The sequence below is a fragment of the Capricornis sumatraensis genome, chromosome 2 (assembly GCF_032405125.1).
Source record: "Capricornis sumatraensis isolate serow.1 chromosome 2, serow.2, whole genome shotgun sequence".
NCBI classification, from domain to species: domain Eukaryota; kingdom Metazoa; phylum Chordata; class Mammalia; order Artiodactyla; family Bovidae; genus Capricornis; species Capricornis sumatraensis.
The window spans coordinates 123,442,589-123,465,372 of NC_091070.1; positions in this window are offsets into that span (position 1 = coordinate 123,442,589).

Genomic DNA, 22,784 nt, shown 5'->3' on the forward strand with positions numbered 1-22,784 from the left:
ACAAGAGAGTTCCAGAAAAACATCTATTTCTGCTCTATTGACTATGCCAAAGCCTTTGACTGTGTGGATCACAATCAACCGTGGAAAATTCTGAAAGTGATGGGAATACCAGACCACCTGACCTGCCTCTTGAGAAACCTGTATACAGGTCAGGAAGCAACAGTTAGAACTGGACGTGGAACAACAGACTGGTTCCAAATAGGGAAAGGAGTACGTCCAGGCTGTATATTGTCACCCTGCTTATTTAACTTCTATGCAGAGTACATCAGGAAAAACGCTGGGCTGGAGGAAGCACAAGCTGGAATCAAGATTGCCGGGAGAAATATCAATAACCTCAGATATGCAGATGACACCACCCTTATGGCAGAAAGTGAAGAGGAACTAAAGAGCCTCTTGATGAAAGTGAAACAGGAGAGTGAAAAGTTGGCTTAAAGCTCAACATTCAGAAAATGAAGATCATAGCATCCGGTCCCATCACTTCATGGGAAATAGATGGGGAAACAGTGGAAACAGTGTCAGACTTTATTTTTTTGGGCTCCAAAATCACTACAGATGGTGATTGCAGCCATGAAATTAAAAGACACTTGCTCCTTGGAAGGAAAGTTATGACCAACCTAGATAACATATTAAAAAGCAGAGAGATTACTTTGACAACAAAGGTCCGTCTAGTCAAGGCTACGGTTTTTCCAGTGGTCGTGTATGGATGTCAGAGTTGGACTATAAAGAAAGCTGAGTGCTGAAGAATTGATGCTTTTGAACTGTGGTGTTGGAGAAGACTCTTGAGAGTCCCTTGGACTGCAAGGAGATCCAACCAGTCCATCCTAAAGGAGATCAGTCCTGGGTGTTCATTGGAGGGACTGATGCTGAAGCTGAAACTCCAATACTTTGGCCACCTGATGCAGAGAGCTGACTCATTTGAAAAGACCCTGATGATGGGAAAGATTGAGGGCAGGAGGAGAAGGGGACGACAGAGGATGAGATGGTTGGATGGCATCACTGACTCAATGGACATGGGTCCATTGAGAGGCCTGGCGTGGGATTCATGGGGTCGCAAAGAGTCGGACACGACTGAGTGACTGAACTGAACTGAACTGAAGACATTGATGACCTTTGCAATATGTTTCTGTGGCATGGTATGGGAGGGGAAAGTCCTGGAGAACAATGATTGGGTGGAAAATGATGCTCCGAAGGGTCTGGTGGCTTAACCAAGGTGATGCAGCCAGCAAGCTCTGTCGTCATGTAGTGATCAAAGCTTATATCATAAGACTCCAAATTTGGTTTTCTTTCCACTTGTATTACTCAAAGAAGGTGGTTTAGTAGGTAAACATGACTCTGTGGCTTATGCTGAGTTAACTGAGGAAGGGAAGAAATGAAAAAACAAGAAAGGATGGGAGAGAGAGTGATGGGAACTATCCAGCAAGGAACAGAATGAGTCAGGAAGGGGATATACAATCGACAAATACCTATTGGATGCCTAAGAGTTGGATGGGCTTCCCTGGTGGCTCAGTGGTAAAGAATCTGCCTGCCAATGCAGGAGACATGGATTCGGTCCCTGGGTGGGGAAAATCCTCTGGAAAGGGAAATGACAGCCCACTTCAGTGGGTTGCCTGGGAAATCCTGTGGACAGAGAAGCCTGGTGGGCTATAGCCCATGGGCTCACGAAGAGTTGGACATGACTTAGTGACTGAACAACAACAAGTCATGTGTTAAGCAGATGGGAACTGTTGATGAAGCAGACATAAGACATGGTTCCTCCTTCCAGGAACAAGATAAGAATATGTAAAAGATGTAAGGGCTAAACCAGTTGTTAAAGGCAATGGTAGAAGAGCCGTCACAAAGCAATATGTGATTTACTGTCTAGTGTACTATGGTATTTCATGAATGGATGGACTTCTTCAGACCTTTCCAAGGAAGGGTCACCCAGCAGAGGTAGAGGTCCAAACTGCCAGTTTCACGTAGTTGAACTGGCCCCCTGTCCGTCATCAGGGGACACGTACTGAGGTTTCCTAAAATTGTGTGATAAGAATGGGGCTGCAGAATGGCAGGGTTCAGAACTACTGGTCCATGATTAGGCTGTAGGATGAGAGTGCTGTTCTCCACCTGGCTGGGGGGAGTATGGCAGAGGAATAGCAGAGGGAAGCTAAGAGACAAAAAGACACAGAAAAACAGACACAGAGATATTATATCTGGAAGAAAGGAATGAAGAACACCTAGCACATAGTGGGGAGTCACTGGGTAAATGAACAGAAAATCCAGGGAGACAGTCCACAGCATACAGGAAAGGCTGAGCCACATATTGGAAAAACTTTAGACTCAAACTTACCTCTTTTTATCTGTATACATTTAGACAAGGTTATTTAACTTTTCAGGGCTTCCTTTTCTTTGCCAGAAAGCCAGGGTTAGCAACACCTTCTTTGACAGCCTGTTGTGAGGCCTGAATGAGATAATACATACATAATATCCAGCACATGGTCTGATCCAAAGTCAATGCTCAATAAATATCATTTGCCAACAACAGTTCAAGGTGATTACAGATGGTCACCTTTTGCTGAAGAAGTTCAAATGTGTCATAACTATTAGAATAGGAAGCTTTGTAAGACCCTGGAAAAGTGGATAACAAATGTTATCATCCCTACTTTATGCATGGAGAACCTTGGCTCTGAGTATCAGAATTCTACCAGAGAAATAAGCCATTTAGTGGGAGGATGGGAAGAGGAGGAAGCGAAGCCCTCCACAAAGATTTTTGAAGGCTGCCTTCCTTCTCTCCAACCTTCCAGCCAGCTTTCCAGCTTGCCAGCAGGTGGTGGGGTCAGGTTACACTCCTCTAACCCAGCCCTACCACTAGCCTTCACCGGGAGTTTGCAAGGATGCAGTGTAACCCTGGGCATTTATTTCTGAAAAAAATCAGGCAGCATTAAGAGAAAAAGCTCTGATCAGACCCAGCATTGGCTCCTTCTAAGAGCAGTTTGCGAATCAGATTCTCTTTGGCAAGCTTTCCCCACCTCCTTCACGACAGCTTGATAATAGTCCGCCCTGGTGGAATTTTCTCCCTCGGGACATTCCTGCAACTGAGTTTCAAAACACGAGCCAGCAGAGCCCAGAAACTGAGACAGCCTTCCGGTCTCATTAGCGTGCTGTTTCCCTGTTGTTCTGCTTTGCTATTGTGGTTTCTATGTGTGAATGTGATCACTTGTTAGAGTGGTCTATTTATATGGTTCTTTTCTTTTGTTTATTCCCATTACTCAGCACTCTAGAAATCAAGAGAAGTCAGTGCATCATGCTTATGATTCCTGGGGCCCTGGTTGCTAGGTGCGTGTGTGAAGACCTGGAGCTTGAGGGGGCGCTCAGTGTCTGAACCAGCGTGAAGCTGTCTCCTCCAACCTGTCCTCAGGCGCACGCACCAGTGACAGTCGTTGTTATGGCTGACTTGAGCATGTGCATCAGAAAGAGGCTCCTGGAGAATGCCAGAGTGTTGGGGTTGAATGGGAACCACGTGCACACGTGCACGATTGTGGTGCTTCAGAAAGGCCTGGCAGGGAGGGGAGGCCTAGAATATTAATGAAGTGTGGGACCTTCAAGGGGGTGTAGCAAACAGTAGGTGCTCAGCTAGTTAGTGGTTGAAGGTGAAAAAATAGAACCAAACGACCAGGAGAATGGGCTTCCCTGGTGGCTCAGAGGTATAGAATCTGCCTCCAATGCAGGAGCAATGGGTTCTATCCCTGAGTCAGGAAGAGCCCCTGGAGAAGGGAATGGCAACCCACTCCACTCTTCTTGTCTGGAGAATTCCATGGGCAGAGGAGCCTCGACACCAGTTCATGGTGTCGCAAAGGGTTGGACATGACTGAGTGACTAACACACACACATTCTACGAGAATGGGTCATATGCTAGGTTCTTAGGCCTGAGACTTGGAATGTATTTTCTTCTAGTCACCCCTGGGCCTTGGTTGAGCCCCGACTTCAGCAGGATAAGAAGTAGCTATCTTTTTATAATTTAAAGCTCTGAAAAGTAGGAAACAGGAATCACTCCTTCTTCCTTAGAACTCAATACATCATCCCTCATCAGGAAATTCTTCCCTCCTATATGAAGCAAGCTCATTTTCTCCGGATCCATCCTCAGAAGAGCTGGAGAGGTACATTTGCTGGCCCATTTTAAGGACCCTCCTTATGACTCATGTTGTGACCTTTTTTCTCCATGATGGCTTGTCTCAGTTCCTTTGGTGTTTGTCAAGGATCTTACTAACTGGCTATTTACATCGTCCTCTTGTCCCTTCCACAACATCTGTCGAGAAATAATCAGGCTGTATATAATGAAAAGGCTGGAATGCTACTTGTCTTGTTTTATTCACACCAGTTTAGGATTAATAACAATGGCTAAATTCATAGAGCACTGGACCGTGTGCCAGGGTTCATGTGTTTGTATTATCTCACTTTATCTTTCAGCAGCTCTGTAAGGAAGGTACTAATATTACCCACAAATAATAGCCAAGGAAAACCAGGCACAGAGAGGTTGGGGTACTTGCCCACAGTCACACTTGAGAGTGGCAGAGCCTGCCACTGTTTGAACTTGAAGTAGTCTAATGTTAGATTTGGCACTCCTGATAAACCTACCATGAGGTCTGTGTATGGGTGTCTGTTGTCACACTTCCTCCCCATCACTCCCACTGGCCATTTGTGAACTTGCTTTTGCTTTCTTCTCTGGTCAATATTTTTCCATCTCTGAATGAGCTTTTTATTTTTCCTCGACCACTCATTTCCTTCATATACTTTGTCCCACAAATGTTTCTTGTTTGCCTCCTGAGTGCGGGTTCTTTGGTATTAACGGTTGGAGTTCCAGCGGCATCTCCCAAAAGCCCTGGTGGCCTTAGTCTACTTCCCTCCTTTTCTTATCTCTTGCTTTTCCTTACTTTACAACATATGAAACAAAGTAAAGAAGGATTTTCAGGGTGTGACATTGAAAGGCCCTCAGAAAGTATCTACTGACTCGTTCACTTACCCACAAAGACCCAAGTTTTACTCTAATTAAAACTTTCATTTCTCTCTACTCCTTGCTTTAATCTTAGTATCAGGTACATCATAGACAATAAGTGTTACTTGGCCATCTGTATCATTCTATGACTCAATTTTTTAGTCTGTAAAATGGAAATAGTATTACTACTCATCTCTTACAGTTCTAGTGAGAACTAAAGGAGTTACTACATGTGAAGAGCTTAGACTGGTACCTGAATTAATAAATGTTGGTTTATTATTGTTATTTTTAATTCCACTTCATATTTCTTTATGAGTCAGTATTTCTAAATATTTGTCATATTAAGGTGGTTTTGAACAGGAACTGAAAAAATGAACTTCAATTGATCTTATGATGCTATCAGTGAATTAATAGAAGTTATTTGTATAATTTAGAAAGCACTATGAAGGCTTATCAGCCCTCTTCTCTACCCAGAGACTTTGGCAAGGTCAGGTCATACATTTTCCTTGGCTTCCAGATACCCTGAACATTGGATCATTACTGTTTCCCACTCTCATTCCTAAGACACTGTTGGAACTTGAGGGCATAGCCTAGACCTGTTCATCTTTTTATTGCCAGCTCTAAGTCCTAGATCTTTCTGGGTTGCGAAGATCCCCTGGAGAAGGGAAAAGCTATCCACTCCAGTATTCTGGCCTGGAGAATTCCACGCACCATATAGTCCATGGGGTCGCAAAGAGTCAGCCGTGACTGGGTGATTTTCACTTTCAAGTCCTGGATCAGGAAGATTCTCTGGAGTAGGAAATGGCAACGCACTCCAGTATTGCCTGAGAAATCCCATGGACAGAGGAGCCTGGTGTGCTACAGTCCCTGGGGTCACAAGAATTGGACATTACTCAGTGCACGTGTACACACATGCACAAGGATGCAGAAGGTATTCAGCACAGATTTGTTGTTGAATAAAAGAACACAATACGTTTGTGTTCTTCCCTCCCCAACTTTCTACTATGGTTCACCAACTCCTTTCTAATATATAATATACGTTTTCCTGGCTTGACTTTTTACCATAGAGTTTAAAACAAAAATATAAACTGTTAAATGCAGCCAGATAGGTGGCTTGCATAGAGACCACAAAAAGGAAAATGGAAGCAAAAATCAATCAGAAGTCTCCAATGCTATCAAGGGAAGAAGGTAGTCCAAGTATGGCCAGATAATGTCAGCTTTTTAAGTAGCCCTAATCCTAGAGAAACAGGACAGAGCAGGTGGTTGAGAGCAGTCAGCTATGCAGCTGGACACACCTGGGTGTGGATGAGTACACTGACCTAGATCTCTAAGCTTCTGTTTTACCACCAAAAATGAGGTGATAACTGGTAGCCTTCTCCTAGGACTCCTGCAAAGTCTGAGATCATTTCTGTCCAGTGCCTGGCACATTGAGAGGCCTTGATAAGTATTAGCTGTAGAAGGGAGGCTGGCCTGCCACAGTCCCCACACCCACCCCAGGCAGGTAGAATGGTTTCTTGAGACCATTCCATGCCCTTTATTCTAATTTTTTTAAAAATTCTATTACTTATTTTTGGCTGTGCTGGCTTTTGGTTGCTGTGCATGGACTTTCTCTAGTTGCAGAGAGCAGGGACTACTTTTCAGCTGTGGTATGCGGGCTGCTCGTTGGAGTGGCTTCTCTTGTTGCAAAGCACTGGCTGTAGGGCGTGTGGGCTTCAGTAGCTGATGCTGTCAGGCTTAGCTGCCCCAACGCATATGGAATCTTCCTGGACCAGGGATCAAACCTGTGTCCTCGGCACTGGCAGGTGAATTCTTAAGCACTGAACCACCAGGGAAGTCCCATGCCCTTTATTCTAAATCTGTGGTCACAAAGTGTTTATTCCCTTATGGGACTCGACAGTGAATTCTAGGGATTGGAGAAGGATCTCTCCTTTTCTATGTGAATGTGTTTGCATTCTGGTTTATCAGTCATTTCTAAAAGGAATTTCTTACTTGAGGCTTGAACCTGTACTGACAGAGTTCAGCGCAATTCTTGGACTTGTGGTGACTTTCCCTCTCCCCTTCGTATAACTCAGACGAGATGTGGCTATGTGGAGAGAGCTTGTCAGAAAGAGCTGAGCATCTCTCACCACATAGAGAGCAACAGCAGTAATTTTCATCATGACCATCACCATCATAATAGGTTAATAGGGCACGAGTACATTAAGGACAAATGTGAGCCATAAATATAAGAATAATAATTTAAAAGAAATAAGATCATTCATTTTAACTCTACTCCCTACTCTCCTGAGCTTTGCTGAAATTATACAACCAAACAAGCAGCAGGCAGACACCCAGTTGAATATGGTTACCAGAAAAAACTCCCTGCCTTTACCTTGTGATTGGCTGAGCATCTCCTGAGGGCCAAGAGCTTTTTAAGCAGCTGGTGCAAATGGATGCCTTTCTGAAATTAACCAGCTGATGAATGTCACAGGCAGCAGGCTCCATTCCAGGGTTGGGCCAGGACTGGCACTCTGGCTCAAACTGCCTGTTTCCCTCACAGCCTCCAGGGTCTATGACTAACGAGGAGATGAATGGTCCAGGGCAGGTGGAGTGGGATGGGGCTCAGGGGCAGTTTGAAGGGAACTGTAAGATGCTCACCCCTTGCGGGCAGGTACTTCTCTCTCCTGTGCATCCTTGGATCTATGCAATCCCTTCTGAGACCACAATTTCTGGAGATTGGTTCACATAAGGTCTCAGTCCAGGAGGTTTATGTATATGGTATAATGGCCATGTCTTGGCTCAGGTACTTACTTTGCGAACTTGTGCGGTTATTACCCACCCTGAGTTTGAGTTTTCTTATCTACTTATGGAGAAACTAAGACCTGCTTCACATGTGCGTTAAGTGATACATATGCTTCACACCACCCGGAATGTACCGCATGTGCATGTGTGCTTAGTTGCTCTGTTGTGTCTGACTCTTTGAGACCCTATGGACTGTAGCCCATCAGGCTCCTCTGTCCATGGGATTCTCCAGGAAAGAATACTGGAGTGGGTTGCCATTCCCTTCTCCAGGGGATCTTCCCGACCCAGGATCAAATCCGTTTCTCCTGCCTTGCAGGCGGATTCTTTACCATCTGAGCCATCAGGGAAGCCCTGGAATGTACTGGGCACTCAGTAAATGGTAGGCCACTGATGATGGTGATGATATTGCTTAGAATTATTACTACTGTTATTGAAGAAGTTGAGGTCAGCTAACTTCAGCTATCACAGACTGAATGTGCTATTGGCAGAGACCTTCTTTTTGGATTCATCTCCTCCTGGGTGCTCTTTTAAAATATGGATTTGAGTTTTGCATATACTGAGGTATTAGTAATGCATTTTAGTCACATATCTTGGTGTATTTAATTCCTTCTTGACATGAAAGAGGTGAGAGGTTATAAGACTAGCTTTATTGATATCATGATTTTGCCAAAGGTTGGACCCATGCCTGAGAGCCACTAAAATGAGTCTGGTATAAAGCTATATTTTAAAAATGAGTCTGGGGACTCCCCTGGTGGTCCAGCGGTTAAGACTCTGTACTCCCAAGGCAGGGGCCTGGGTTTGATTCATGGTTAGGGAACCGGTTCCCATATGCCACTACTAAGACCCAACACAACTAAACAAATTAAAAAAAAAAAGACTGCTAAAAATGAGTCTGGTAACTGTGTGTTCCTTGAATTGGAATGGGATCTACACAGGCAACGCTCTGTAGTCCTGGTTGCTTTTTCCTTACAGAGCAACTGGATTGGACCAGGAGGCTGGACTGGCCCTAGATCTCCCACCCTCTACTTGGCTTTGGCTAAGTCTCTCTTTGGACCTCAATCTCCTCAATTGCAAAATGAGAGGGTTGCATTTTATAGGTGACAGACACCAGGAGTGAGAAAGAAGAGTGCTTAGAAGAACAGACAGAGATGAGCCCAGGCCGAAGTTACTAAAGAGAGAAGCACAGGGCTGGTACATCTGTTATGAAGAGTAATTCCTGGTCCCCAGAGGACTGGCACTCCGGAAATGAGACTCAACATCTCCGGGCCCACCTTGGGAATGTCATAGCCCACTGCCGGGTGGGCAAAGCTGTGCATAGCTTAAAGAGGCAAAGGTTTCATAAGGCTAAACAGCCACAAGGAGAGGGAATTAGATTTCAAAGCCTTTGCATTTGGCCCACTGTTTAGCCACAAGCTGCACCTGTCTTCCTCTTTCTATTAACACAGGCTACCCCTCAAACACCTATTGACTGTTCATTAATGGCCAGCAAGTCAGCCAACCTGCTAGTACTAACTACTGTTCACAGCCCAAGAATTTGTGCAGTAAGTTGTATTCTTCTTAGGGGTTGTTAGCGTACATATCCCAAGGCCAATTGTTGAGCCTGGCAAGGTGATCTTTTACGTGTTTACTTACTATTCTGGCCACAAGGTTCTGTTGCCTAGAAAAATCCTTAATGAAAATAGTTATATAAACAAACCGTTGATCAGCGTAGGCATAGTTTTAGGAACACTGCTGGACATCAGCTGGTTGGTGGACATTTGTTATGACAAGTCAGTCCATCTAGGACTCCCGTGTTCTTTCAGGTCTTGACCTTGGCCATGGTGCAGTTATGATGTGCCCTGGACCTCTTCCCAAGTCCAATTCCTCTGTATGTTGCTCAGTGATATGGGAATAGGAGACCTGAATCAGAAAACCTGGTTCCTATGCCTGCCCTGCTGTTTTCCTGCTGTGTGACACTGGGCAACCAGATATCGCCTCTGAGCCTCAGCTGTCTCATCTATAAAATGGGTAAGAAACAATACTCTCCCAGGCTGATTGTGAAGGTCAATCAGTGTTACCTGCTGGCGGGGGTGGGGTGGGGAAACACAACACATTGCAAACTGTAGGGTTCTGTGAAACCATGAGCTCTGTGAGGCTTGATTGGTGATTCTCTCTCTCTCTTTTTTTCTGGTATGTATAATATCTCATACAATGATTCGCAACCACAGAAGAATTATCCAGAGAGCTTTTAAAGAATACCAAGGCCTGGGCTCCACTCCCAGATATTCTTACTTAATTGGTTTCGGGTGGAGCCCCGGCATTGGTATTTTAAAAAGTTCCCAGGTGATTCTAATGTGTCAGCCAAGGTTGAGATCTACATTTGGCTCAGCTGGAGGCTCAGTTCTGGTGGGTGAATGAATGATTCGTATTCCGACTTCCTCTCCCTGCCCCTTTGGAGGAGTGTGCTTTACACCGGATGGAAGGGTGCTTCCTGTGTCGGGTTACATTCAGGTGCCTGGCTATTTCTAGAACTGCTTTGTGAGAGCATCTGGACGGTCATGTTCAGAAGATGCTCACAATGACTAATGTGCCGGTGGGCAGCACTCCTGAAGCCCAGGGTAGGGGTTGCCTTGCAGCTGCTGCACTTGGCCACTGGGCTAGCATCTTTACCTGGCGGTTGGCCAGGTGGGGAATAGAGGGGCGGGGGGCGGAAGTGAGCTGGGATTCCCTGGCCTCCAATATACTCTGGTCAATTAAGTCTGGCCAGCCTTTGGCTGTGTTAAATGCTTTAGGAAGTTCCTGGAGTCTTTCCCATTGTTTACCTTGTGGAGACACTTCCATCAGGTTTTTTTAAAATAGAACAATCCAACATGAAATTAATTTCCTGGGTGAGTTGGTAGTGAAGCACACTGGTGTTACAACTCCAACTTTAGATTTTTCACTTCAACTTTTGATCCTACTTCCTTCCAGGAAGTATTCTTTTATAGAATTCAATCAGGCTTAGAGTGTGTGTATGTGTGTCTTTGTCTTTTTCTTTCTCTTATATACCAAATTCACCATGATTCAGTACCTCAGATTTCCTGCACAGAGATGTGTAGGGATTCCTTCTTTCTTTTCCTGCCTCCTCGCCAGTCACTTTCCCCAGAATTCCTTTCTGATCCCCTCAGAAGTTTCCTTCGGAACTCCCAATAGCCTTCTTTTTATGGCATTTTCCACGTTCTTGTGTTTTTACCTTATAAGCACCTTAAAGAAAAGGGGGACACAGTGAAGAGGCAGAGCTGAGCTTAAATTCCAGCTTTGCTAGAACTCTGACAAGTTGCTTAACTTCTCTGAACCTCAGTTTCTAAAATCAAGCCAATGAGGCCTGACTCTCAGGTCTCGGGACTATTGTGAGAATACATGCAGAAAGATAAATTGTGGGAATAAATGGAATAAGATAAATAATGTGACAAAGGCAATACCTGAAGCAGGATGGTTCAGAGATTTATGGTGAGGGCAGGGTGTGTATGTGTGTGTGTGTGTGTGTGTGTGTGTGTGTGTGTCTGTCTGTCTGTCTGTCTGTCTGTCTGTCTGTCTGTCTCCTCAGCACACTCCTTTGCCCATTAGAAGTACTCTACAAACATTCACTGACTGGGGGTGGATGAAGGGACCTGGAGATCCAAATCCTAGGACATTGGCAAGGAAGCCGCTTTATTTACCCCAGCTCCTTGTTAAAGATAATTACACCTCCTACAGTTTTGTTTGTTTTTAAGTGATACTCAGTGCCCTTTATACACATCACCATGCGGCAGAGTATTGTCACCAGATGGAATCATTTGGATTCATTACTAAAACCTGCTTCATGAAGCTGAGCGAGTTCCGAGAGGAACCAGGGCCCCAGCTATAAGGGGAAGGCCTGACCAGTGTCGACTAAATGCCACACCTCTCACCTCTGCTAACTTACTGACATAATTTGATCCATAGCATGGCAGAAGCATTGTCACCCACAAAACACGAGGACACAGAGGTTCAGACAAGTTAGGAAATTTGACCAAGTACCCAAAACAAGGCACAGGAGATTCTTGGCTCTAAAATCCAGGTACTTGCTGTCACATCACACTGGATTTTGAATCAGAGCACCTGTGACGGAATTGTGGTTCTGCCACTCACCGCCTGGGTGGCCTTGGGAGCGCCACTTAATCTTTCCGAGGCTCCAGTTTCCTCCACCTAAAGGGAGATTGGACCACTAGGTGATGGCCGTCTGTGCCTGTCACTGCTAGTCTCTGCAGCCCTCTAGCGGTGCTTTGCAGGTCACGGAGTGGTGCCTTACTTTTCATCACCACAGTCACAAAGGGCTGATGCAGACTCTCAGGGCTCCTGGGAGCCAGACACCCTCTTGATATTCATTTATGACCAAGATAAATGGGGTTCAGAGGAGCCTTAGCGATAGAGATGAACAGCCTGGTTCCCAGAAGACATTTTTGTTTTTAAAACTTTTGGTCCTATTGGTTCTATGCTGCACCTAGAACTCTCACTCTTGAATGATAGATGAAAGCCTCAAATATGGGTTGAAATTTTAAGTTTAAAATTATTTGTGGAATAGATATACTCCTGACCTTGTTTGCAGTCCACTGACTCTAATGTCATCAGGCCACTTTGGCTGTTGGAGGTTGTGTTGAGGGGACGCTGTGCTGGGGGTCCTCACGTGTAGGTCTAAGCTTTGACTCTGCTCTGTATGTACCGGCTGTGTGACATCACTGGTCTCTCACTTCTCTGCACACCAAACTCTTCACTAATAAAATGAGGGGGTTGGTGGCAGAGCTGTTGCAAAGTCTGATATCTTATGCCAGTGCCTGGAGTTGCTTTTTCTTTAGAATGGTAGATTTTTAACATTCCATCCAGTCATTTACTTTGCTACTCTTGCTGATGGAAAAATGCTGTTCTGGGATAGAGGGTGTTCAGTTCAGTTCAGTCTCTCGGTCGTGTCCGACTCTTTGCAACCCCATGAACTGCAGCACGCCAGGCCTCCTTGTTCATCATCAACTCCCGGAGTCCACCCAAACTCATGTCCATTGAGTTGGTGATGCCATCCAACCATCTCATTCTCTGTCGTCCCCTTCTCTCCTCCTGCCTTCAATCTTTCCCAGCATCAGGGTCTTTTCAGATGAGTCAGCTCTTTGCATCAGGTGGCCAAAGTATTGGAGTTTCAGCTTCAAAATCAGTCCTACCAGTGAACACCCAGGACTGATCTCCTTTTGGTTAGATAAAGATATTATCTGAAGCTATGAAGCTGACTAAGGTCAACAAACATGATCTTATGAAGCATCTACATGCTGATGACTCTTAGATCTCCAACTGGGCTTCTTCTATGAGATCCAGACTTAGAATCTAAGTGTCTGTTCCATTTGGAAATCTAACAGCTCTTCAGGCCTTTCATGGCCAAATAGAGCTATTGATTTCCCACTCCCAAATATATTCATTCACCCACCCAGCCTTCCTCACCTCAGCACATGCTATCATCTCTACGTAGTTGTTCTGGGAGCCCTATTAGCTTCCTTTTTTTCACTCGTTCCCACATCTAGTTCTTCAATAAACCCTTCATCTCTACCTACAAGGTAAATCTCAAAGTTGACATTTCTCCCATCTTCACTGTCTGCTGCGGCACGTTACCCCCTTGACACCTAGATGACAGCCATGGCCTCTTAATTGGTCTTTGGTGTCCACGCTTTCCCTTCTAATCCATCCTCCACGGTGACCATTCAGAAGAGAAGAGCAGATTGTATCACCCCCTTGCTTAAGTTCCTCTAGTGGTTTTGCCTTTACATATACAGTCAGATCCAAATGCCTTATCATGGTCTACCAGGCACTTGCCGGTCCCTCCCTGCCACTCTTGCCAGCCTCCTTTTCCTCCGATTGCTCCTCACTCACCTCATGTTGCTCTGGCCACCCTGGCCTTCCCTCCTCCCCAAGATTTCAAAGTCCTTCTCGTCTCAGGACCTACCTGTTCTTTTTTACTGATTACTTTTTATTTTCGGTTGCACTGATCTTTGTTGCTGTGAACGGGGTTTCTCTAGTCGTGGCGAGTGGGAGTGACTCTTCATTGCAGTGAATGGGCTGCTCATCACGGCGGCTTCTCTTGCTGCGCAGCACAGGCTCTAGACACACAGGCTTCAGTGTAGCACATGAGCTCAGTAGTTAACCGCTCATGGGCTCTAGAGTGCAGGTTCAATAGCTGTGGTGCATGGGCTTAGTTGCCCCACAGCATGTGGAATCTCCCTGGACCAAGGATTGAACCCATGTCCCCTACACTGGCAGGTGGATTCTTATCTACTGTACCAGCAGGGGAAGTCCTCAGGATCGATTCTGACCTTTCTGCCTGAAATGCTCTTCTCTTAGAGCTTGGCCTCTCTTCCTCTTTTTCATTACCAGTATCACCTCCTTTTGCAATCGTGACTCCTCTAAGGGGCCATCCCTAGTCTAACTGGAGTAGCACCTTAGTCACACTGCTATTTTTAACATACTTTTCTAGCCATTATTCATGTATGATATTATTTATTTGTTTAGGAGTTATCAGAACCCTTCACCCTAGAATATAACCTCCTTTAGGGCAGAAAATGTATTTCTCTTGTTCATCGCTGATTCCCCGGAGCCTTGAATTGTGCCTGAAACATGCTTTTGTCATCCAGAGGAAAACATTTTTCTGATCATGGCACCTTGGTTGCATTCTCTAGTCCTAGTTGAACACAGTGCTCAAGAAAACCTGTAGGTGTGATTTATTTCCCCCTCTCATGGGTGGGGGGTATAAAGAAACTGAATGCAAATAAATGCTGTTTGGGGCCAGCAGAGATGGAGGCAATGAGAGAAAGTATATATATATGTGTTGGGTGGTGAGTGGGTGTGTATTGACATGTGCCTGCATGTGTGTTGGAGAGCAGGATTTCATTTTATTGTTGAGCATGGTAAATGATTTTCAGTTACAGTTTCTACGATTCTGAGCCCAACTTAGTGGAAATAAAGCAGCAGGTGGCAGCAGGAGAGTATTACTACATTTTCTTAGCACTTAAAAGCACTTTTCCAGTGGATGAGAGGCTTTACAAAATGGACAATTAGACACAGCCTCTGCACAAACAGCTTGCAATCTATAGATGGGTTGGTTGTCATTATATAAAATCTGTATCTTCATTACCAAAAACACATGTGCTGAATGTCCTTCTTTGCAGGACGTTAGGTAAAGGCTGCAGAGTTTTCAACCAGAGTGGACCTTGCATTGTGGCGATTACAGTAGAAAACAAAAAATTAAGGAAATATAGATGGTTGCTTGAGCCCTGAACAAGTTAAGAAGTGATCATGTATTGCAATTATTTGTCTACTTGTTTTACAGTTTATTGTTTCCTCCTTCAGACTGAAAGTCCCTTGAGGGCAGGGACTTTTTTCTTTCTTATCCTTGAGGGCAGGTCTTTTGTATGTTGGAATCCTGAAACACTTAGCAAAGAGCCTATCACAAAAATGAAGCTTAATGAACGTTTGATGAAAGCATGAAAAGAAGCGTTTAAAAAAACAAGACAGAAAAAAAACCCCAGTATATGTTACTATGTAGAAAGAAATTAGGAGCATGTCTTATATAAAATATTTGAGTTGCACGCTCTTAAGCCGTTTATGGTCATATTCATCTTCCTTTTCTGCGCTTCAAGAAAAGTCAAGAATCCTTCCATGCCTCACTTCAGTGGAATATTAGCCATTGAGAGCTCTTTAGACCAGGAAATCTGATTGAATGGGTGAGCTTACTATTCAGAGAAAACCCTTAAGACATATTCCCATTAAGCTGATTAGCATTACCCACTATTTTTATAGCTGAAAAGCATCTCTGTGGACCTAGAGACCGTGTTCTGTGTTTTATAATCTCCAACATCTTAGGCTCTGTATTGTCACCCAAGCAATGAAAGGCAAGAGCCATGTCTTACAACTCAGTACCAGAGCTTCTCTTGAGATGAAGAGAAGCTCACCATGCCACCAAGCTTTTCCATGCCAGCCCACCGCTCCTGCCCCACAACAGAGGGGACCTGGAGCAATTTCTCCCTCCTAGGGTGGCAGGATGGTGGGATGGGAAGAAGAAAACTGGTAGGCATCAGAAAGTGGAAAGGCAGAAAGGAAGAGCACCCCAGGCCAGGGCCAGCTATGGCACAGGGGCAGGGAGGAGGAGAGCTCTCTGGAGAAGGGACTTGCAGTGTCTCAGGCAGGTTACTACAGCGGGGACAGTTTTCTCTAGGTCAGACTAGCTGAGCCTGTGCATGCAAGTTAGATCTCAGATTAGGTTAGGGTTATGTTGGAGTTCCTTCCGAAGCATAAATTCTAAGAAGTCATTCTTATATATCTTCTCTATATATCAAATCCAGTATCTGCTACCAATCCAGGGATTTCTGAATCTTAATTTCCTTTAAGAGAGGGAAAGTCTTTCCTTCTTCAATGATAGATTAAAAGGTATAAATGGAAGCAGCGCTTTTGTGTGAATGAATGTCAATGTATACCTGATGGTCAGCTCCTTTCCTATTTTGTTTGAGGGGAGAGGAGAAAACCATAGAAAAGTAGGGGCTGGAGACCAGCCAAGGGCTGTTTTTTTTTTTTTTTTTTTTCCCTTCATTCTCATGCAGAGAAGATAAGCTGCTGGACCAACTTTACAAAGATCAATATAGGCATTTTAGCAGCTTGTAATCTCTGTTTTTCCCATGATCTGTTCCATGTTTATGATAACCTCTAAAAAGTAATATAAATGTATTCTGAATTATAGATAACTATCTTAAAGACTAAATATGGCCTCCTATTTTTGGTGTCCCAGTTTGTGTCTGTTTCTGATCATATTCCTGCCACATGAAGGACAAATAACATCTCCACCTCATCTGTAGATGAAAGTTTTGTATTGGTTCAAGAAAGTAAAACTGCTGGGAGAATTGTCATCACTATTGTGCGACAGAGAATAGAAATGTCATACTTGAAAGAATCTGTGCACGTCAGTGAGTACGGCATGTGTATGGTATTAATATTTAAAGTGTTTTACTTGTATTCTTTGTTCATACCAACATGCTGCAGTTCAACAGGAAGAAATAAAGTGCAATAATTAATTTTTTGCTTAAAAGATTTTTTAAAAATTACAATGTTTTATTTGGAAGGGGGGCACCCATTAAATTGAGTCACTCACCCATCAGACAGTAAATGAATCCACCTCCAAGGTGGGAGAACTGGGTTCGATCCCTGGGTTGGGAGGATCCCCTGGAGAAGGGAATGGCTACCCACTCCTGGAGAATTCCATGGACAAAGGAGCCTGGCAGGCTACAGTCCATGGGGTTGCAAAGAATCAGACATGACTGAATGACTTTCACTTCATTTCACCCAAAAACAAACCTATGGTTAAATGAGCTCCTTTTTTTTTTTAATAAAGAAAATTATCAGCAATGATATGACAATGATTTAAATGCACATCCATTATGCACAAAATCGAAAGAATCAAGTCAATAAGATGTTACGTTATTATCAATAAACTCTGCATTGGTGATTTTGCTTAAACAAAATAGTATTACATGTCACATTAACTTAATGAGGTCAATCTGAATTTTATTGGTGTGCCTATATTTAATTTGTAAATTGATTTGATGTTATGGTTGCTTATATAAGAGGTTTTATGGTTGCTCCTGTAAGTATAAGGAGTGGAGTTTACGTTTAGTTTCATGATTGTACCTGTTTACATTTTATCCCCTTTTACCTGTCTTACTCCTTCCCCACCCGTTTCCTCTGCCCGTTCTCTCTGGTGGCCACTACGCTATTCTCTCTATGTGTTTTGTCTTGTTTATTGTTTGTTTTTTCTGTTCCACACATGAGTGAAATCTTGTGGTGTTTGTCTTTCTCCATCTCAATCAGCGAATTATTTTTGAAAGTGAATGTTATACTTTATGACACTTATAAAATAAATGTTATACTTTATTATACAGATAATTTAACACTTATTCCACTTGGATCACATATCTTTGAATATAGGTCTTTTCAGTTTTATTAGCCATTAACAGCAAATATCTAAAACTTAGATCTTAGAGACAGTATGTCAGAAAGTATTAAATCAAAAATTTCCAAATCAGAACAGACTTGTGGTTGCCAAGGGGGAGCGGGGTTTGGAGAGGGGTGGATTGGGAGTTTGGAGTTAGCAGATGCAAACCATTATATATAGGATGTGTAAACAACAAGGTCTCACTGTATGGCACAGGGAACTCTATTCAAGATCCCATGATAAACCATAATGGGAAAGAGTATGAAAAAGTTTATTCAGATATGTGTGTGTGTGTATATATGTATATATATATATATATGAATCACTTTGCTATACAGCAGAAACTAATACAACATTGTAAATCAACTATACTTCAATAAAATAATTATTTTAAGTTTCTAAATCAATGAGGCATATTCAATGATATTGCTGCACTAAAAATAACTCATTATTGTAAATTTTATAAATATTTGAGAGTGAGCATAAAGGTTTTTGCTGTTAATACTTAAAAAACTATTTAAAAGTTTTAATTTTTAGAACTTGTGATATTGGAGTATAGGTATCAATCAGCTAATTTTTAATGCTTTCAGTTTCTCTCTTCCTATTCTCTCATAAGCTTACTCCAATCATTTTTCCACCCTGACGATTTCACCAAACCTTTCTCTTGTCAAGATCACCAGTGACTTTCTCGTGGCTAGACTCAATGGGCGCATCTCAGTCTTCCATCTCCCTTGACCTGTCTGCAGCATCTGACATTACTGATCATTTTTTCCTCCTGGAAACACTTTGCACACTTGGTTTCATGGTCAACACACTTTTAGCTTTCTTTCTATCTCACTGGCTGCTCCTTCTCAATTACTTTGGCTCGTTCCTCCTCTCCCTCCAAACTTCTTAAATTCGACATGCTCCAAAGTTCAGGTTTTGCACAACTACTCTTCTAATTTCCCTGGTATATCATCTAGGCTTTTTTTAAAAAAAATTAGGTGTAATTTATATATAATATTACCTAGTGTTACAGTTTTAAAATTTCACCCAAATGCTGTTGAATTTCTATAGCCCAGGCTATAGGAAAAAAAAAAAAAAAGTATATGTTACTATTTTTTTTTCCTCCTTCTCATTTGGCTATAGCCCAGGCCTTTCTCTTGAGCTTCAAGATTTTATACCCAAATGGCTACTTAACATCTCCACTTGTTATCTGTGCACAAGTGTCACAAATGTAACAAAACCAAGCATCAGACCTTATGTGGTAAAGGCTGTACTGCACTGCCCACATCTCCCTTCAGGACTGAGGCCCCTAAGAATTGCTCTCTGCTGAAAGGAGCTGTCTTACCTATGGTAACACCCCTATTGGGGGCAGCTCCCATCCAACACCTGAGAGGCCTAGTCCCCTCACCTCAACTGGAGACAAGGCTTATGAGTCTTTCCACCTCTGTATGGGATCAACTGGAACCTCTGTCAAAGCTGGATCATAGTTCAGCTTTTATGTCTGCCCATTTCTACTTCGGGTGTTCCAGAGAGCAGTCTTGGGCACAGCAATCTGTCTCAGATCTGTTTCCTGGGGAACATGCCTCAGAGAGAAGCATGGTCCTTACAGATTGATAATTGCCTTAAATGTAAAAGGATTTTGGTTGGTACCTTTAATCCATTTACATGTATGCACTTCCACTTACCACATCCCTCTGCTGCTGCTGCTGCTGCTAAGTCGCTTCAGTCGTGTCTGACTCTGTGTGACCCCAAAGATGGCAGCCCGCCAGGCTCCGCCATCCCTGGGATTCTCCAGGCAAGAACACTGGAGTGGGTTGCCATTTTCTTCTCCAATGGATGAAAGTGAAAGTGAAGTCGCTCAGTCGTGTCCAACTCTGTGCGACCCCATGGACTGCAGCCTACCAGGCTCCTCCGTCCATGGGAGTTTCCAGGCAAGAGTACCGGAGTGGGGTGCCATTGCCTTCTCCACATCACTCTGCATGATCCCCCAAATTGTATGTAATCATTTTATATTGTCAGATTAATCATGTTCCCATTATAACTTGCAGTTATAATGATCTTTTATATTTTTTGTCTAGCTATTAATTATGAAAACTGATAAACATCTTTTATTATTGTGATTATGTAACTGTTTTGTAACTCACTTGATTGGTCAACAGAAAAATAATAGAATTCCATATCACCCAAACTACTATTTAATAGAAAAACCTGTAATCACTTTAAAAAATCCAGATGCATATCAGAATCATCTTGGAGCTTTTTGAAAAATACAAATGCCCAGGTGTTGCTTTTTTTCTCCAGAGCTCCAGATATGTTTCTAATGAGCAGCCATGTTTAAAAACAGTTCGACTTTATGAGAATGGTCCTAGGGAACAGAATTTTTAAAAAGCGTTTTGGAACTGGATCACCAGCCTGTTGACTGGAAATGAAAGCCTCATCACTAGCAGTGGGTGGGATACTCATAGTTCTTGGTTTTCTGTTGTGTTTTTAAAATGATGCAGAGTTTTATTATCATCAATTGTTCTATTAACAGTTGAGAGGGGTGTTGATATCTCTACTATAATATTGGATTTATATGTTTATCCATTCAACTCTATCATTTTTTCCATGTTCTGCTATTAAGTGCATGCACATGTGGGCTTGGTATAGCTTCTTGAGAATTATCCTTTTTATCATTATAAATAATCCTGGATGTATATTTTATTCTGAGTAAGAATTTTGTTTCTTTGTATACTTTGCTTCACTTTGACTAGGTCAGCGATGTATATGTGTGTATTCTCAGTTATTCAGTTATTTCCAACCCTTTGTGACCCTATGGACTGCAGCCCATATGAGTCAATAAACTTTATTTTCGGTCTCAACCATATTTGCAATAGGTTTGTTTTCTCCTCCCTTGTTCAGGACCCCATTTAGTTATATCTTTTCTGAAGCTTCTGAAGACAAAATTTGTTATCACCTCTGGCAATCATACTGAGCATGGAATCCGTTGCGCACATATTGCGTGCATTCTAATTTTATTGAGCATGATTGCATGTATTTGTTTTACTTGTGGGTTGGCTGCTCTTGGGTTAGTCATCAGTTGTCCAAAATAGGTAGAAGGTGGGATCATGTGATATAATATGACTGTCCAGGGATATTCCTTGATTAGGGCCTATGGATGTACCACTCCCTTGATGAGAAGTAGAGAACATACACACCATTGATGACAAAATGTAAGGTAAGCCTAAAATATAATCCTCCTGATTTTTTAAGGTTTATCCCTGTTGTTGCATATATCTCTGGTTCATATCTTGTTTAATGTTGCATTGTATGAATATACTGCAATTTATCCATTTTCTGTAGACATACATATGGAACCCTATTGCTTTTCAAACTGATATTTAAAATGTTTATTTATGCTGTCATCAAACAGATACAATTTTGAAGTCATGCTTGTAGGAAAATTACTAAATCTATATATTTCTCTTCCTCTTTCTTTCTCCCTTCTCTCCCTTTCTTTCTCTTTCTCTCCTTCCCTTCTTCTTATGATTTCAGTCAGGATACCTCTCGAATATCCGAATAATTTTGTTTGTTTGATGTCATTTGAAGCTGATTAATCTTTCCCCATAAAAAATACACTTGGTAGTTCAAAATAAAATAATTAAGAGTATCCTGTAACTTGAGACACTTTGCAAATATCCTTTTTTTCTAATTGAGTGTTGCAAGAAATGAAAAGATATCCGTAAAATGCTTGTACACAAATATTTGTAGTAGTTTATTCATAATAGACTCAACTGGAACTGATCCAAATTTCTATCAACAAAGTGAATGAATAAACTTGGTATATTTCTAAAATGGAATACTAATTGTAATTTTAAAATAGCAATTATTATGCACAGAATCTCAAAAATTTTGATCATATTTGAAAGATCCATATTTACATGTCTGCCTTCAACAGTCTGAAAGTAAAGGAAGGCATAAAGGGGAATGTGTTGGGGTAAGGTGTAAGGCCCGGCTATATTAACATGGAAATTACAGTCTCTTTGAGGTAGGAACATCTGAGATAAGATCTTAATGAGAATGAGAAAGGCTGGAGACAGAGGCAGGAAACAGATTATGTACCGTTCCACAACCTATGGAAAGAAATATACTTTAATAATCAATTAGATGGGATATCATTTATATGTTTATTCTATATAAATATATATATTAATATTTTATTTATAAATTTATATCAACACACTATATATTTATAAACAAATATATTAACAATTGTGTAAATTACATAGGTATAGTTTACTTATTATATATTAGGGTATTATATAGTATATGTAGAATAAAACATAAATACATTTGTTATTAATTTATATATCATATATTGGGATATAACATATTTTACATCAGTTCAGTTGCTCAGTCATGTCCAACTCTTTGCGATCCCATGGACTGCAGCATGCCAGGCTTCCCTGTCCATCACCAGCTCCTGGTGATGCCATCCAACCATCTCATCCTCTGTCATCCCCTTCTCCTCCCACCTTCAATCTTTCCCAGCATCAGGTTCTTTTCAATTGAGTAAGTTCTTCTCATCAGGTGGCCAATGGATTGGAGTTTCAGCTTTAGCACCAGTCCTTCCAATAAATATTCAGGACTGATTTCCTTTAGGATTGACTGGTTGGATCTCCTTGTAGTCCAAGCGACTTTCAAGAGTCTTCTCCAACACCACAGTCCAAAAGCATCAATTCTTCAGCGTTCAGCTTTCTTTATAGTCCAACTCTCACATCCATACATGACTGCTGGAAAAACCATAGCTTTGACTAGACGGACCTTTGTTGGCAAAGTAATGTCCCTGCTTTTTAATGTGCTGTCTAGGTTGGTCATAGCTTTTCTTCCAAGGAGCAAGCATCTTTTAATTTCATGGCTGCAATCACCATCTGCAGTGATTTTGGAGCCACCCCCCCAAATAAAGTCTCTCACTGTTCCCATTGTTTCCCCATCTATTTGCCATGAATTGATGGGACCAGATGCCATGATCTTAGTTTTTTGAATGTTGAGTTTTAAGCTAACTTTTTCACTCTCCTCTTT